The 13,040-nt window shown below is 42.5% G+C and overlaps 1 protein-coding gene across 3 annotated transcripts in view; it reads right to left on the reverse strand.

Moving 5' to 3' along the window:
• LOC114623554 (tomoregulin-1) overlaps window positions 1–309 on the reverse strand; it is a 122,116-nt gene extending 121,807 nt beyond the window's left edge. The window contains exon 1 of one of the 3 annotated variants that reach the window (XM_028770223.1): window positions 115–245. The gene's annotated coding sequence lies outside the window, so the exon portion shown is untranslated. Of the gene's footprint in view, window positions 1–114 lie in introns of all 3 variants that reach the window. The other 2 variants (XM_028770221.1, XM_028770222.1) reach the window with 2 other exon arrangements.
• Between the last annotated feature and the right edge of the window lie 12,731 nt (window positions 310–13,040).

Below are 13,040 nucleotides of genomic sequence, written 5' to 3' on the forward strand. Positions count from 1 at the left end.
CCGCCCCCTCGCGGGCCGCTGCCGCCTGCCGCTCGGTGGGCGCCGCGGAGGGCGGGAGCGCGGCCCCGCGCAGTCCCCCACCTCCCCGAGCCGCGGTCCCGCCACGCTGCCCACCTTGGCCCCGGAGCAGCGGAAGGGGCCTGTCTCCGCCAACAACAAAAGAATGCATTTTCCCACACCCGGGATGTGGCAGTCACACGCACGAGTTAGCGCGAGCCTCCTGACGGACGTGGGCCCTTTTCTTCTTCGGGGACTCCACGAGGCTGGGAACGGCACCCCCTCCTACTCTTGAGTTCAGCCACAACTTTTGTGGTTCTAATCGGCCGGAAGTGTTTCCTGAGAGGGTGTGTGCGTTCCCCTCCCCCAAGGACCCTGGTTATGTGCACCGACTTCTGGACACGACTCAGACCCTGAGTGCTTACCCAGTGGGACCCAAGACGAATGCACGGAGGCTTAGACAACTGGGGGGCAGGGGTCCTTCTTCCGACAAGGCCTTTACCCCTCCCCCAAGGATGAAGAGTGTGTGTTTCTTTTGCCATAGATTCCAAGCCCAGAGAAGGGCAAAGAGAAGGTTCTCAAACTTTTTCTTTTTAAGTGAGATGAAACTCAACAAAGCATAAAGATAATCATTTTAAAATAAACAATCCAGTGGCACTTATTACACTTAGAATAGCCAGCAATAACCACTTCACCTCCTTTTTCTTACGAGTTCCATCATAAGGAAACCCCCGCACCAATTAAGTAGTCACTCCTTTGCCGGAAAAGCATTAATCATTTTCTGTTTCTGTAGATTTACCTTTTTGTATATTTCATATAAATGGCGTCATATATTTTTTTGGAGTACGGGGCGGCAGAGGGCGGGGAATTGGGTGGGGGTAAAGGGGGGGGTGGAATGGGGGGTGGGTGGAATTGGGGTTGGTCTTTACTAAGCTGTGCCTTGAACTCACTCTGGGGCCCAGGCAGCCTTTGAACCTACAAATCTACAAACCTCCTGCCTCAGACTTGCTAGCTAGAAGCTGAGATCACAGGCTGGCTTCACTGAGCCTGGCCATGCTGGCTAGGTCAGAGAATCCAGACAAGGTTCATCCAGATTATAGCATGCATCTTACTGCATTGCTTTTTATGGCTACATAAAATGACCACTGTATCTGTATTCTACAATTTGCATATCTGTTCTTATATCAGTTAGTGGATGTCTAGATTATTTCCACAGTTTGACTAATATGAACTGGTTCTCTGAACACCCCTAGACATGCATTTGCCTAAAGAACCTGTTTCCAATTCTTTGGGATACATACTTAGGAGTAGAATTTCTGGATTGTATATGGTAATGTGGTCATATGTGTAACTTTTTCTTGTTGCTTTTTGAGACAGGGTCTCCTCTAGCCCAGGCTAGCCTCAAACTTGCTATGAGGCAAAGGATGACCTTGAACTTCAGATCCTCCTGCCTCTGCCTCTGGAATGCTGGGATTACAGGCATGAGCCACACATACAGTCACCTGCAATCTTTAAACAGGTGATCCTGTGTAGGATTTTAGACTGTGGAAAGATTGAAGAGACACCCTAATGTTTTCTGGTATGACGGTAGAAGCAACTATAATATACTCTAGACTAAGAATTGTAACTGCTTTTTGTTTCTTATGTTAACAATAACTTGTCTAGTGTCCCAGGAGCTTTGAAACTGCCCAGAGTCAGGAAAGAAGGTGTGGAACCGCCCGAGCTGCCTCATGTTCGGGGTGCCACTTTGTAACGGCACGTTCTGCTGCTCCAGTCCGCTGGTCAGGGCCTAGCAAGAGAGAGAGTGGGGACGGAGATGCGAAGAATGAAGACAAGACAGGGAGTCTGGTCTGGAGACGAGACAGAGTCTACAGAGTCTGCTGCTGTTCTCTCCTCAAGTCTCTCCTTTTATATCTCTCCTCAAGTCTCGCCTTGAGTCTCTCCTTGTGGAAGCCACAAATTTTTGGCACAAGGTAGGACTGTTAGCCATACCCTGAGGCAAGACCTTCTATTGATATCTTTTCATAGGTTCTCTAAAGTTTATAGCAGGAACACTAAAAGCAAAGCGCTTTCTATCGTTAGGATGCAAAGGGATAGTAAAGAAACAGTCTTTTAAATCTGTAACTATTTTATAATAGCCTAAAGGTATGGCCACTGATGTGGGCAGCCCAGGTTGTAAGGTTCCCATCAGAATCATGGTCGCGTTAACAGCCCTCAAATCTTGCAACAATCTCCACTTTCCTGACTTTTTCCTAATGACAAATATTGGGGTATTCCAGGGAGAGTTACTCTCTTCTAAATGTCCTGCTTGTAATTGCTCCTGCACTAGCAATTGAGCAGCTTGTAATTTTTCAGTGGTTAGGGACCACTGATCGACCCAGTCGGGCGAGTCCTCCTTCTAGGCACAACGCCCTAGGGGTGCAGCTGAATCAATAGCCCCCATCAAAAATACCCCAAGCCTCTTCTTCCAGAGTTACTATGGACCTCAATAGGATGAGTAATCCCATTTTCACTTTTTCCTAATCCTTTCCCTGGAGAAAATCCAGAGTTTCATTTGAGCCATGATTACTTCATTAGGGCTGCACATAATCAATCCCAACTGGGATAATAGATCTCTGCCCCAGAGATTAATGGGAAGGCCCGGGATGACATAGGGTTGTATATTCCCTGTATTCCCTTCTTTATCTTTCCATGTCAGCACCTTAGAGCTTTGCTGTGGATTTTGACTTTGGCCAATACCCCTTAAATTGGTTAAAGTTGAGGTCAGAGGCCAGGTGGCAGGCCAATCGCTTTGTTTGATAATCGTCACATCAGCTCCTGTATCAACCAAACCTTGGAATGCCTTCCTATCGAGCAATATTGTCATCATAGGTTTTTAACTATAGGCTGTACCCAGTATGCATCAGAGGAAACAAAGCCTTGATCCCCTCTCTTAGGATTCTTATATTTGTGATTAGTAGGAATCAATGGAAGTAACAATAGTTGAGCTATCCTCCTTCCTGTAGGAATAGTGACTATATTCTGTATTGCCTTGGCCATTACCTTAATCTCACCTTGATAATCATTGTCTATAACTCCAGGAAAAATTTGTAGTCCCTGAATAGTAGCACTGCTTCTTCCCACTATCAGGCCAAACACATTTGGATAGAGTGGTCCAAACACTCCAGTGGGTAAGGCCTAAGGTCCCTTTTCTGGGGTTAATACTGTGGGTGGCAGAACTAAGGTCTAGTCCTGTGCTTCCTGGGGTTGGTCGACTAAGTTCTGAAAGGGGTTGTTGTTTGCTGGTATGATACTGACTGCCCCATAAGCCTATTTTGGCTTGTATTGACTCGGGGCCTGGGGCTGGCCCCTGTTCCTGTTTCCCTGATTATGGGAAAGGGTGTTTCCTTGTGTATCTGTCTTGGACCTACATTCACTAGCCCAATGCCTTCCACATTTGCAACATGGGCATAGCCCAGGCTGTTTTCTGGGCTGTCTCTGGGTTAACTCATTTTCTGCCTTGCAATCTTTTGCAAAGTGTCCAGGCTTGCCACTTTTAAAACAGGCCTTTTTGTCTCTGCTTGCCAAAAAATCTCTTACTGATTGTCCTTGCATGGCAGCTGCCATAGATAAGCCCTGTTGGTAAGAGGGCCCTATGTCAGAACAGAGTCTGATATACCCAGTGAGGTCTGTCTTTTTCCTATAGGGTCTAATGGCCGCTTGGCAGGCAGGATTGGCATTTTCATATGTAAGCTGTTTCACATAATCTACACCTGCCTCTGCATTACCAAAAATTCTCCCTGCTGTTGTCATTAATCAATGAACAAAATCAGAAAATTGTTCGTCAGGCCCTTGTCTGACTGAGGTCAAAGATGCACCAGGGTCTCCCTTTACTGGGAGTTTGCGCCAAGCCTTCATGGCTGCATTTTGAATTTGAGCGAATAAGCCTGGGTCATATTGCATCTGGTTATCACTAGAAGCAAATTGCCCTTCTCCTACTAAGGCTTCAAAGGACCAACCATTACCTGCCTGAATGTTTCTCTTAGCTGTCTCTTTACAATTCTCATAATATTCTGATTTCCAAATAAGATAGTCCCACTGCTAAGAACTGCTCTCACTAGAGTATTCCAATCACCAGGAGTCAGCCACTCCTCTGCAACAGATTCTAAGATTGCAAGAGTAAAGGGAGCAGTGGCACCGTATTGTGCCACCAAATTTTTTAGTTCTTTAATAATTTGAAAATTAAACCCTGTGTGATGTCTCCAAGCAACCCCTTGAGCATCTCTAATCTCTGATACAGGGAAAACTTCAGCCTCTCCCTCCTCTGGCTGATCTGTACTAAAACCAGAGGACAGGGGCTGCCTTTGGACTCCAGGTTGAGGAACTCGAGGACCTGAGGGATTTTCCTTGCCCTCTCGAGACATCTTCCCTGTCTTTAATTTTTGTAGCTGATTAATTAAGTCCTGATACTCTTTTTCTAACTCTATTTGTTGTTCAAGCAGAGAAGTTTTGTCCTGTAACTCCTTTCTGGGATCTACAACCACCATCTCCATAGCAGGAGCATCTGGAGGTGGAGGAGCAGAAGGAAGGGGTCTTCGGGAAAAGGACCATTCAGGGTCGTAATTTTTGGCTGTCTCTTCCTCTAGGTCAGCACAATCAGGCCCTGTCAAATCAATTACTTCAACCTTTGGTCGTATTTTGGATTCTATACTTTCTTTTTCTTTTGAACATGAAAGACAGCATTTAAACAGCAAAACAGAAGCAAACAATTAACACACGTAAGCAGCAAACAACAAAACAAAAACAGAGAGTTGAAATCAGGCTGACTTATTTCTTGCCCCATTATCATTACTATGACCAACTTGTCTCCACACGGCAGGTTCCTGCAGCAATCACCTATGTTTCACTTCTGAATTTTCAGTTAACCCTTCTTCTGGGTCTCTTACGGGTCTCTCGTTCTTGCTGCCTTGAGTTGAGCGCCACTTTGTAACGGCCCGGCCTGTTCTGCTGCTCCAGTCCGCTGGTCAGGGCCTAGCAAGAGAGAGAGTGGGGACGGAGATGCGAAGAATGAAGACAAGACAGGGAGTCTGGTCTGGAGATGAGACAGAGTCTGCAGAGTCTGCTGCTGTTCTCTTCTCAAGTCTCTCCTTTTATATCTCTCCTCAAGTCTCGTCTTGAGTCTCGCCTTGACTCTCTCAAGTGCTGGGATTAAAGGCATGTGCTACCATTGCCTGGCCTTGATTGAAAGGAAATCATGGGTATATCAAGATAATTATCAGAGTGTGCTCAGCTGCTGTAGGCTGTTAAAAACAAGTCTCTTGTCAGGGTATATGCCTCAATATGGCTGCAAAGATGATAGCCACTTTTTGCTCAGAGTTGGCTCCCAACAAAGGTGGTGGTGGGTGGGGAGGGTGCTGTTGGCAAACAAACTTTTTGACAGACCATTTGCACTTAGGCTTTCCACGAAATGTTGGGTTAGAAGTCCTTAAAGATATTATTCTGAGGATGCAATCAAAGGAAAACTATTGGGCTGAAATTACAAGATCAATTTAGGTTGGAATTTTGATTGATAGGTAGTAAAGCGTGGGAAAGCAGGAGATGTACCAAGAGAACCTATATACTACTTATTTCTGCATGACATATTTTATCTTCCTTGAATCTGTGTTCTCATTGTTTACCTAACGATGCCTACCTGACAGGGTAGGTAAAACCTCCAGCCTCCAGCTCAATGAGATGGTCAGTGTTTTTGGTTTAAAGTGCTGAAGGTTGGCGTGAGCCACATGAAGACATGCTGCTAAGAAGACATTTGACCATGTGTTTCTCCTCAAGAGTCAGGCTAGCTTCAAAACTAATATGGCCAAGGTCACAACTCAGATCCCTAACACAATTTCTGCATCTTGTCTGACTCCGTGTTTCTCCTGAAGAGGGATGGCAAACTACCCTGGTCAAGTCTTTAGCATGGCTGCTAAAGTGTGACCATCTGTATAGCGGAGTAACACCTACTTAATAAGGTTATAAGAGGGTTCGATGAGATGGTGAATATGGAGGACTTAGTGCTGAGCTAGTAAATGGAAAATACTATTGTATGTATCGATAACAAAGCTATTATAAGTTCTCCAAGGAAAGTATTAACAGAAGAGCAAGATTAACACAGAAACTAGTAAATAAAGCTATTTGGGGGACGTACCCCTGCCTCAGGACATTGCAGCCCACTCCCACAATGGGTCCGAGTGCTGCAGTGGACTCTGGCAGTTGTGGAGGCTAGCTTTACGCATGAGCTTGATTGCTCTGACCCAGATTTACAGAGCAGTCTTGACATGGAATCTGGTATCTACAAAAGCTTTCTGAAGGAAAGAATATGAATTGAGCAGCTAACCTGAATGTAGCAGGGTTCTGAGAAATCACAACGTTCTTTGCAAATTGATGTTGCTTTTATCTCTCTGTCTGTTACTATTTTGAGTGGACAAAGTCCCTGGAATCTAACTGAGAATGGATATTAGAAACGATTTTAAAGTGGCTTTTCTAGCAAGCAACGGAGTCACATCCAGACTTTGCAAAGGACGATATTTATTTAATCTGAGGTGAATTGGAAATACAGAACCAGTATGAGCAGGAGGACATGCAGGTATCTAAGAGCCACTAGAAACCAGTCTTTATCTACTTAGTTGCAGGTTGCTAATTCTTCTTCCCCTGCCCCTTTTTTGTTTGTTTGAGAGCCTTTCTGTGTAGTGTAAGCTTGCCTCTAACTCCCCTCCATCCTGACTCTGCCTCCAGTATACTGGGATTACAGGAGGGCACCACCACATCCAGTTTGTCAGTGTGTCTTTCCATGTCTTCTTCTATCCTGCTGTCTTTATTTTCTCCATGTCTTCTCTTTCTTTCTCTCGCCACATCTTTCTCTATATGTGCCTGTTCTCCTTCATCTCCCAGCCTGCTTCCTCTGCTTAACTATCTTGTACTTAGCCATAATGGACATCACTATCACTGTCACCCCAGACTATGGTGAGAGTGGAAATATCCTCTCCCTTGGTTCATACTTACCCAGACAAAAGAAGGAAACAGGCTGAGCCCATTGCTCCAGTCAGGGACAAGCTAACAGCATGTGTGTTGGCTGCTTTTGGTTTAGAAATCTATTTCTAGTCTAATAGTTGGTTCTGGCGTCAAGGTCGGGGATCACCAGTTGCAAAATAACCACGTAAGATAAAGGGACGATGAATAGGAGAATTCACCAAAGGTTAGTATAGGAAGATGGACACACTGAAATCCTTGTATCAATAGGACTCTATTTCTGGAACAAAATATTTAGGATAAATTCAGGTAGCATAGAGATAGGTGTTGTTCTTATGCTTCAACAACAACAAAGAACATTTTGTAACAAAAACCATTATAGAAACCCACAACTGGTTAAAATGCAGAGAACAAGAGTTCATAGGGCACCCAGCCTGGGTGGAACATCTATAACAGAACTGCACCTAAGTCTCAGGGAATGTGGATGAAAGAGTACAAAGATTGTAAGAATCAAAAGAATCAAAGCCCCCCACCCCCACCCCAGAAATCTGCTGTGAGACTGTTTCCTAAAAATGACAGGGAACCTTCACCCATGGCACCTCAATAATATGGCAAACAAGACCTGAACAAGGCCAACACCAACAGACCTGCTAACTCAGAAGGGAGAAATCCTATGAGACCCGACCCCTAGGCAAAGAACTACAGGCAACCAAGGAATGCTGAGATTGGGAGAATTAGTTCTTCCCAGGGATGAGCCCCATTCAACTAGTTCTCAAATTTAATATGCAAAATTATCTATCTAGAATAATAGATAGTAATAGAGTGCTCAGCCTTGAAATCATTCATACAAGCAACACAAAATGAGCTTATCAAGTCTTATTTATATATTTATGCATATACATGCATACACACATACATGTAACAATAACAATGTATATGTAACAAAAACAATAACAAAAAAAAGACGCCGTGAATTTGAAAGGAAGGGAGATGGGAAAAGTTAAGAGAGGAAAGGGAAGAGGGAGCATGATGTAATCATATTTTAAGTTTTAAAAATATTTGAATTAGCTTTGGGCTGGGGCAGACACAGAATTGGTCTGCTCCTGTTCTGTGGAGATACTGAATCCTGAGTCATCCTAGAGGAGCCACTGCACTCAGAGCAGCCGGTAAGAACTCCATCTCACTCCCTAAACCCCAGAGATACATCTGGGAGCCAGGAACATTCAGGACACAGCAGCTAGCCAAACCCTGCCCCTCCGGAATTCCACTTCCCTTCTGCCCCTGCCTGGTCCTTTGGGCTGGGGCAGACACAGAGTTGGTCTGCTCCTGTCCTGTGGAGATACTGAATCCTGAATCATCCTAGAGGAGCCATTGCACTCAGAGCAGCCAACACAGAGTTGGTCTGTTCCTGTGGAGATACTGAATCCTGAGCCATCGTAGAGGAGCCACTGCACTCAGAGCAGCCAAGGAGCCACTGCACTCAGAGCAGCAGACACCAAGGTGGTTTGCACTTGGGAGACATTGTATCCTGAGCCATCCTAGAGGAACCACTGCACCCATAGGAGAAGGATTTCCAGATCCAAGAGGTGGCCTGAGTCCCAGGAGTTCTTCCACCCAGGAGATTAGGATCATAAGACCACAGAGACATCTGGACTCTGAGGAGCTCTGCAACAAGCAAGATAACTGGAAATACAGACTCCAGTCTTACACAGTGAGGGCAGGTAACACAAGAGTTAAACAGATGGCGAAAGGCAAGCGCAAGAACATAAGCAACAGAAACCAAAGTTTCTTGGCATCATCAGTACCCAGTTCTCCCAATATAGCAAGCCCTGGACACCCCATCACACCTGAAAAGCAGGATTCAGAATTAAAATCACTTCTCATGATGATGATAGAGGATTATAAGAAGGAATTAAGTAACTCCCTTAAAGAAATACAGGAGAGTACAAGTAAACAGGTAGAAGCCCTTAAAGAGGAATCACAGAAATCCCTTAAAAAATGCAAGAAAACACAAAGAAGGAATTAAACAAAAACATTCAGGATCTGAAAATGGAAATAGAAACAATAAAGAAAGCTCAAAGGGAGACAACCATGGAGATAGAAAACCTAAGAAAGAGATCAGGAGTCATAGACTCAAGCATCACCAACTGAATACAAGAGATAGAAGAGAGAATCTCAAATGCAGAAGATACGGTGGAAAATATTGACACAGTTGTCAAAGAAAATGCAAAATGCAAAAAACTCCTAACTCAAAACATCCAGGAAATCCAGGACACAATGAGAAGACCAAACCTAAGGATAATAGGTATAGATGAGAGTGAAGATTCCCAACTTAAAGGGCCAGTAAATATCTTCAACAAAATTATTGAGGAAAACTTCCCTAACCTAAAGAACAAGATGCCCATAAACATACAAGAAGCCTACAGAACACCAAATAGTCTAGACCAGAAAAGAAATACCTCCCGTCACATAATAATCAAAACATCAGATGCACAAAACAAAGAAAAAATACTAAAAGAGGTAAGGGAAAAAGGTCAAGTAACATATAAAGGCAGACCTATAAGAATTACACCAGACTTCTCACCAGAGACTATAAAAGTCAGAAGAGCCTGGACGGACATCATACAGACCCTAAGAGAACACAATTGCCAGCCCAGATTACTATACCCAGCAAAACTCTCAATCACTATGGATGGTGAAACCAAGATATTCCATGACAAAACCAAATTTGCACAATATCTTCTCACAAACCCAGCACTTCAAAGGATAATTGATGGAAAACGACAACACAAGGAGGGAAACTACAACCTAGAAAAAGCAAGCAAGTAATCTTCCAACAACCCCAAAAGAAGATAACTATACAAACATAATTCTACCTCTAATAACAAAAATAACAGGAAGCCACAATCATTTTTCCTTAATATCTCTTAACATCAATGGTCTCAATTCCCCAATAAAAAGACGCAGACTATCAGACTGGATACACAAACAAGACCCAGAATTTTGCTGCATACAGGAAACACACCTCAGTGACAAAGACAGACACTACCTCAGAATAAAAGGGTGGAAAACAATTTTCCAAGCCAATGATCCCAAGAAACAAGCTGGAGTAGCCATTCTAATATCAAATAAAATCGACTTTCATACAAAATTAATCAAAAAAGATAAGGAAGGACACTTCATACTCATCAAAGGAAAAATCTACCAAGGTGAACTCTCAATTCTGAACATCTATGCTCCAAATGCAAGGGCACCTACATACATAAAAGAAACTTTACTAAAGCTCAAAACACACATTACACCTCACACAATAATAGTGGGGGATTTCAACACCCCACTCTCAGCAATGGACAGATCATGAAAACAGAAACTAAACCGAACACTTTGACATTAACAGAAGTTATGAACCAAATGGACTTAACAGACATCTATAGAACATTTCATCCTAAAACAAAAGAATATACCTTTTTCTCAGGACCTCATGGTACCTTCTCCAAAATAGACCATATAATTGGTCACAAAACAGGTCTCTACAGATACAAAAAGATTGAAATAATCCCTTGCATCTTATCAGATCACCACGGAATAAGACTGGTCTTTAATAATGACAAAACCAATGGAAAACCCACATGCACATGGAAACTGAACAACTCTCTACTCAATGATGACTTGGTCAAGGAAGAAATAAAGAAAGAAATTAAAGACTTTTAAGAATTCAATGAAAATGAGGACACATCATACCAAAACTTGTGGGACTCCATGAAGGCAGTGCTAAGAGGAAAACTCATAGCTCTAAGTGGCTACAAAAAGAAACTGGAAAGAGCACACGCTAACAACTTGACTGCACAACTAAAAGCTCTAGGACAAAAAGAAGCAAATTCACCCAGGAGGAGCAGAAGGCAGGAAATAATCAAACTCAGGGCTGAAATCAACCAAAAAGAAACAGAAAGAACAATACAAAATATCAATAAAACCAGGAGCTGGTTCTTTGAGAAAATCAACAAGATAGATAAACCGTTAGCCAGATTAACCAGAGGGCACAGAGGCAGTATCCAAATTAATAAAATCAGAACTGAAAAGGGAGACATAACAACAGAAACTGAAGAAATTCAAAAAAATCATCAGATCCTACCACAAAGGCCTATACTCAACAAAACTGGAAAACCTGGATGAAATGGACAATTTCCTAGACAGATACCAGGTACCAAAGTTAAACCAGGAGCAGATAAACCATCTAAATAGTCCCATAACTCCTAAGGAAATAGCAGCAGTCATTAAAAGTCTCCCCACTAAAAAAAGCCCAGGACCAGATGGTTTTAGTGCTGAATTCTATCAGACCTTCAAGGAAGACATAATACCAATTCTCTTCAAACTATTCCACAAAATAGAAACAGAAGGAACACTACCCAATTCGTTCTATGAAGCTACAATTACACTCATACCCAAACCCACAAAGACCCAACAAAGAAAGGGAACTTAAGACCAATCTCCCTTATGAATATCGATGCAAAAATACTCAATAAAATTCTCACAAACTGAATCCAAACTTGAACTGAATCCAAATTTGAACACATCAAAACTATCATCCATCATTATCAACTAGGCTTTATCCCAGGAATGCAGGGATGGTTTAATATTTGGAAATCCATCAATGTAATCCACTATATAAACAAACTCAAAGAAAAAAAACCACATGATCATATCACTAGATGCCGAGAAAGCATTTGACAAAATTCAACATCCCTTCATGATAAAAGTCTTGGAAAGATCAGGAATTCAAGGCCCCTACCTAAACATAGTAAAAGCAATTTACAGCAAACCAGTAGCCAACATCAAGCTAAATGGAGAGAAACTTGAAGCAATCCCACTAAGATCAGGGACTAGACAAGGCTGCCCACTCTCCCCCTACCTATTCAATATAGTACTGGAAGTCCTAGCCAGAGCAATTAGACAACAAAAAGAAGTCAAAGGGATACAAATAGGAAAGGAAGAAGTCAAAATATTGCTATTTGTAGATGATATGATAGTATACTTAAGTGACCCCCAAACTTCCACCAGATAACTCCTAAACCTGATAAACAACTTCAGCAAAGTGGCTGGTTATAAAATCAACTCAAACAAATCAGTAGCCTTCCTCTACATGAAAGATAAACAGACTGAAAAAGAAATTAGGGAAATGACACCCTTCACAATAGTTGCAAATAATATAAAATACCTTGGTGTGAATCTAACCAAGCAAGTGAAAGACCTGTATGACAAAAACTTCAAGTCTCTGAAGAAAGAAATCGAAGAAGATCCCAGAAGATAGAAAGATCTCCCATGCTCATGGATTGGCAAGATTAATATAATAAAAATGGCCATCTTGCCAAAAGCAATCTACAGATTGAATGCAATCCCCATTAAAATCCCAACTCAATTCTTCACAGAGTTAGAAAAGGAAATTCTCAAATTCATATGGAATAACAAAAAACCCAGGATAGTGAAAACTATTCTCAGCAATAAAAGAACTTCTGGAGGAATCATCATCCCTGACCTCAAGCTGTACTACAGAGAAATAGTGATAAAAAACTACATGGTATTGGTACATAGACAGGCAGGAAGATCAATGGAATAGAATTGAAGACCCAGAAATGAACCCACACTCCTATGGTCACTTGATCTTTGACAAAGGAGCTAAAACTGTCCAGTGGAAAAAGGACAGCATTTTCAACAAATGGTGCTGGTTCAACTGCAGGACAACATGTAGAAGAATGAAAATTGATCCATTCTTATCTCCTTGTACAAAGCTCAAGTCTAAGTGGATAAAGGACCTTCACATAAAACCAGATACACTGAAACTAATAGAAGAGAAGGTGGGGAAGAGCCTGGAATACTTGGGCACAGGGGAAAAGTTCCTGAACAGAACTCCAATGGCATATGCTCTAAGATCAAGAATTGACAAATGGGACTTCATAAAATTGCAAAGTTTCTGTAAGGCAAAGGACACTGTCAATAGGACAAAACGACAACCAACAAATTGGGAAAAGATCTTTACCAATCCTTCATCTGATAGAGGG

The sequence above is a fragment of the Grammomys surdaster genome, unplaced genomic scaffold, assembly GCF_004785775.1.
Source record: "Grammomys surdaster isolate TR1022 unplaced genomic scaffold, NIH_TR_1.0 199, whole genome shotgun sequence".
Lineage (NCBI taxonomy): Eukaryota > Metazoa > Chordata > Mammalia > Rodentia > Muridae > Grammomys > Grammomys surdaster.